Raw genomic sequence first — 6,000 nt, forward strand, 5'->3', positions numbered from 1 at the left:
GAAATGGATCCGTTCTTCTGCCGGATCAGTCTAGCAGGTTATATCTGTTTCCTGGGGCAGCGCTGGCCAATTGGATCAGAGCATGCGCAGACTTAAAAAAACGGATCCGGTGGCTGGATCCGTCTTTTTCTGGATCCGGCGCCCATAGACTTTCATTGTGACAAAAAGCCAGAAGCGTCGGATCCGGCACTTCCGTCTTTTTCGCCTGAGACAAAAAAACGTTACAGTAGCCGTTTTTTCCAGACGCCAGAATGAGACAAATAGCCGGATCCGGCAAAAAACGGACGAACCGCAATGCCATCCGGCGCTGATACAAGTCGATGGGGAAAAACCGGATCCGACATTGCATTTCGCCGGATCCGGTTTTACAAAAAAAGCTGGATCTCACCTGACGGCGCAAAACGGATGTGTGAAAGAGGCCTAAGAGACCAGGCACCGAAGACCTGAGCGGGAACCATCTGGAGAGATGCGAGTAGTCCGGCTTCGCCTCTGGCTGGCTCCTCCCAGCGCTGTTAGAGGTGATTGACAGATCTCTCCCTGCCATCCTGCTGCATTTGATGATGCCAGCGGTTGGGAGCAGGAGAGGGTCCGGCAGTGACTCTGGATAGCGCCTTATGCAGTTGTTTACCTCCCCCCCCCCCCCCCCCCAATTCCTCATTTCCATAATGTCAATGTCGCCTCATGTTCCCAGAGCCCAGGACTGTGGAGATGAGACAATTGTAAAACCCTCAGCTGGGCGAGCTTTCTACACGGCTACAGCTTCTGACCGATAGACCGGGCTCATTCCCTGACAGCAAGCAGAGATGGGGAACCTTCCGGCCTAAAGTCAATTGTCTGCGACGCTACCGGCTTCACTGGACCTACAGCGGACACATAGGACAAGGTGCAGCCGCCATCAGGTCACGTGACCCTTCCCATACAGAGCTGCAGTCTCACCTGCCGCAAGTAAATATCAGGCCCTGGAGCCGACAGCTCGTACAAGTCTCCACTCGTCGCCTCATTCTCACGCCTCACCTCTGACAGCTCTGCCTGTGTAATGCAACTGTGCCCGATGCACCCCCAAAATACGGCCGAGCCCCCACATGTCACCCCAATTACACTACAGACAATGATGGGAGAGTAGTCGCTCCAGAGATCCCGGGAGACGACTCCCCAAGACTAGAGGAATCCTGCGCAGACGGATGACTCGGCCCAAGGAGCCATCACTGCTGACAACCGGCCTGATTATGGAGATTGTCAGCCTCGCCACGGTGGGGACATCAGAGCCCCATGAGGTCACTTACACCAGATATCAGGAGGTGTTCACAGGAATTCTTGGAACAGAACAATAACATGGAGTTTGTGAAGAGTTTCTGCTCCAAAAATTCCTAAAAAGAAATCAGTGATCAGATTATAATATACAAAGTATCAGCGTCACAAAAGAAACAGGAAACGTAAAGGGTGAGGAGCCCCGAAACAAAGTGCATGAAACAGTGACAGAAAGTGGTCAGTAACATCCAATACAACTGAGCCCCCCAACCAGTAATGGCTGATAATGGGGAGTAATAGATTGTAGTCTCCTGTCCTACAGTCTCCTCCCCCAGTAATGGCTGATAACTGGGAGTAATAGATTGTAGTCTCCTGTCCTACAGTCTCCTGGGAGCAATAGATTGTAGTCTCCTGTCCTACAGTCTCCTCCCCCAGTAATGGCCGATAACAGGGAGTAATAGATTGTAGTCTCCTGTCCTACAGTCTCCTCCCCCAGTAATGGCCGATAACAGGGAGTAATAGATTGTAGTCTCCTGTCCTACAGTCTCCTCCCCCAGTAATGGCTGATAACGGGGAGTAATAGATTGTAGTCTCCTGTCCTACAGTCTCCTCCCCAGTAATGGCTGATAACGGGGAGTAATAGATTGTAGTCTCCTGTCCTACAGTCTCCTCCCCCAGTAATGGCTGATAACGGGGAGTAATAGATTGTAGTCTCCTGTCCTACAGTCTCCTCCCCAGTAATGGCTGATAACGGGGAGTAATAGATTGTAGTCTCCTGTCCTACAGTCTCCTCCCCCAGTAATGGCTGATAACGGGGAGTAATAGATTGTAGTCTCCCGTCCTACAGTCTCCTCCCCCAGTAATGGCTGATAACGGGGAGTAATAGATTGTAGTCTCCTGTCCTACAGTCTCCTCCCCCAGTAATGGCTGATAACGGGGAGTAATAGATTGTAGTCTCCTGTCCTACAGTCTCCTCCCCCAGTAATGGCTGATAACGGGGAGTAATAGATTGTAGTCTCCTGTCCTACAGTCTCCTCCCCAGTAATGGCTGATAACGGGGAGTAAAAGATTGTAGTCTCCCGTCCTACAGTCTCCTCCCCCAGTAATGGCTGATAACGGGGAGTAATAGATTGTAGTCTCCTGTCCTACAGTCTCCTCCCCAGTAATGGCTGATAACAGGGAGTAATAGATTGTAGTCTCCCGTCCTACAGTCTCCTCCCCAGTAATGGCTGATAACAGGGAGTAATAGATTGTAGTCTCCTGTCCTACAGTCTCCTCCCCAGTAATGGCTGATAACGGGGAGTAATAGATTGTAGTCTCCTGTCCTACAGTCTCCTCCCCAGTAATGGCTGATAACGGGGAGTAATAGATTGTAGTCTCCTGTCCTACAGTCTCCTCCCCCAGTAATGGCTGATAACGGGGAGTAATAGATTGTAGTCTCCTGTCCTACAGTCTCCTCCCCCAGTAATGGCTGATAACGGGGAGTAATAGATTGTAGTCTCCTGTCCTACAGTCTCCTCCCCCAGTAATGGCTGATAACGGGGAGTAATAGATTGTAGTCTCCTGTCCTACAGTCTCCTCCCCCAGTAATGGCTGATAACGGGGAGTAATAGATTGTAGTCTCCTGTCCTACAGTCTCCTCCCCCAGTAATGGCTGATAACAGGGAGTAATAGATTGTAGTCTCCTGTCCTACAGTCTCCTCCCCCAGTAATGGCCGATAACGGGGAGTAATAGATTGTAGTCTCCTGTCCTACAGTCTCCTCCCCCAGTAATGGCTGATAACGGGGAGTAATAGATTGTAGTCTCCTGTCCTACAGTCTCCTCCCCCAGTAATGGCTGATAACAGGGAGTAATAGATTGTAGTCTCCTGTCCTACAGTCTCCTCCCCCAGTAATGGCTGATAACGGGGAGTAATAGATTGTAGTCTCCTGTCCTACAGTCTCCTCCCCCAGTAATGGCCGATAACGGGGAGTAATAGATTGTAGTCTCCTGTCCTACAGTCTCCTCCCCAGTAATGGCTGATAACGGGGAGTAATAGATTGTAGTCTCCTGTCCTACAGTCTCCTCCCCCAGTAATGGCTGATAACGGGGAGTAATAGATTGTAGTCTCCTGTCCTACAGTCTCCTCCCCCAGTAATGGCTGATAACGGGGAGTAATAGATTGTAGTCTCCTGTCCTACAGTCTCCTCCCCCAGTAATGGCCGATAACGGGGAGTAATAGCTCACACTTCGGTTATATCTATGGGTGACGCCGCCTCCGCACTGGTCGGACCCCGTCAGTTGTCCCAGGGGCTTCTGGGAAGTCTGCACCACCCAAAAATAATCGAGACACCAGATCATGAGCCCCCCAGCAGGGAAAGGGTTAACCAGGAGCCGCCAGGGAGAAGTTTGGGAAAGACGAAGAAGGGAGGGGCAGGAAGAGGACAGAGAAGGGTTAACTGCTGTCAGTGTCACTGCGGCTGGGTGTGTCCGCAGACTGCAAGGGGTTAATGGTACTCACATAGCGCGAAACAGCCGAGCTCCAGGCACAAGACGGAGTATACACCACAGTGTCCAGCTATATATACAGGGAGGAAACTGCACCAGCTCTGCCCGGCCACGCCCAGAAAGTGGGCGGAGCTCACAGGAAGGGAGGAGTCTCATCTTAAAGCTACAGCTCTGAAAACCACGAGCCAGGAAGAGAGAAGAGCAAAACACCGCACAGCACCACTCCTCCTGTATATATACACTGCACAGTACCGCTCCTCCTGTATATATACACTGCACAGTACCCCTCCTCCTGTATATATACACTGCACAGTACCCCTCCTCCTGTATATATACACTGCACAGTATCGCTCCTCCTGTATATATACACTGCACAGCACCCCTCCTCCTGTATATATACCCTGCACAGTACCACTCCTCCTGTATATATACCCTGCACAGTACCACTCCTCCTGTATATATACACTGCACAGTACCACTCCTCCTGTATATATACACTGCACAGTACCACTCCTCCTGTATATATACCCTGCACAGTACCACTCCTCCTGTATATATACCCTGCACAGTACCGCTCCTCCTGTATATATACACTGCACAGTACCACTCCTCCTGTATATATACACTGCACAGTACCACTCCTCCTGTATATATACACTGCACAGTACCACTCCTCCTGTATATATACACTGCACAGTACCGCTCCTCCTGTATATATACACTGCACAGTACCACTCCTCCTGTATATATACACTGCACAGCACCACTCCTCCTGTATATATACACTGCACAGTACCACTCCTCCTGTATATATACACTGCACAGTACCACTCCTCCTGTATATATACACTGCACAGCACCACTCCTCCTGTATATATACACTGCACAGCACCACTCCTCCTGTATATATACACTGCACAGTACCACTCCTCCTGTATATATACACTGCACAGTACCACTCCTCCTGTATATATACACTGCACAGTACCGCTCCTCTTGTATATATACACTGCACAGCACCACTCCTCCTGTATATATACACTGCACAGTACCACTCCTCCTGTATATATACACTGCACAGTACCACTCCTCCTGTATATATACACTGCACAGTACCGCTCCTCCTGTATATATACACTGCACAGCACCACTCCTCCTGTATATATACACTGCACAGCACCACTCCTCCTGTATATATACACTGCACAGTACCACTCCTCCTGTATATATACACTGCACAGTACCACTCCTCCTGTATATATACACTGCACAGTACCACTCCTCCTGTATATATACACTGCACAGTACCACTCCTCCTGTATATATATACACTGCACAGTACCACTCCTCCTGTATATATACACTGCACAGTACCACTCCTCCTGTATATATACACTGCACAGTACCGCTCCTCCTGTATATATACACTGCACAGTACCACTCCCCCTGTATATATACACTGCACAGTACCACTCCTCCTGTATATATACACTGCACAGTACCGCTCCTCCTGTATATATACACTGCACAGCACCACTCCTCCTGTATATATACACTGCACAGTACCGCTCCTCCTGTATATATACACTGCACAGCACCACTCCTCCTGTATATATACACTGCACAGTACCACTCCTCCTGTATATATACACTGCACAGTACCACTCCTCCTGTATATATACACTGCACAGTACCACTCCTCCTGTATATATACACTGCACAGTACCACTCCTCCTGTATATATATACACTGCACAGTACCACTCCTCCTGTATATATACACTGCACAGTACCACTCCTCCTGTATATATACACTGCACAGTACCGCTCCTCCTGTATATATACACTGCACAGTACCACTCCTCCTGTATATATATACACTGCACAGTACCACTCCTCCTGTATATATACACTGCACAGTACCACTCCTCCTGTATATATACACTGCACAGTACCACTCCTCCTGTATATATACACTGCACAGTACCACTCCTCCTGTATATATACACTGCACAGTACCACTCCTCCTGTATATATACACTGCACAGTACCACTCCTCCTGTATATATACACTGCACAGTACCACTCCTCCTGTGTATATACACTGCACAGTACCGCTCCTCCTGTATATATACACTGCACAGTACCACTCCTCCTGTATATATACACTGCACAGTACCGCTCCTCCTGTATATATACACTGCACAGTACCACTCCTCCTGTATATATACACTGCACAGTACCGCTCCTCCTGTATATATACAC

At 49.1% G+C, this 6,000-nt stretch overlaps 1 protein-coding gene across 3 annotated transcripts in view; it reads right to left on the minus strand.

Annotated features, from left to right (window-relative positions):
* The window catches only part of CAPN11 (calpain 11), a 92,893-nt gene extending 89,008 nt beyond the window's left edge, over nt 1-3,885 (minus strand). Inside the window, exon 1 of one of the 3 annotated variants that reach the window (XM_073564909.1) lies at nt 3,750-3,885. The gene's annotated coding sequence lies outside the window, so the exon portion shown is untranslated. Of the gene's footprint in view, nt 1-1,283; nt 1,303-3,749 lie in introns of those variants that run through there. The other 2 variants (XM_073564907.1, XM_073564908.1) reach the window with 2 other exon arrangements.
* Between the last annotated feature and the right edge of the window lie 2,115 nt (nt 3,886-6,000).

Source organism: Dendrobates tinctorius, unplaced genomic scaffold, assembly GCF_039654945.1.
Source record: "Dendrobates tinctorius isolate UK_male_01 unplaced genomic scaffold, ASM3965494v1 ptg000501l, whole genome shotgun sequence".
Taxonomy (NCBI): domain Eukaryota; kingdom Metazoa; phylum Chordata; class Amphibia; order Anura; family Dendrobatidae; genus Dendrobates; species Dendrobates tinctorius.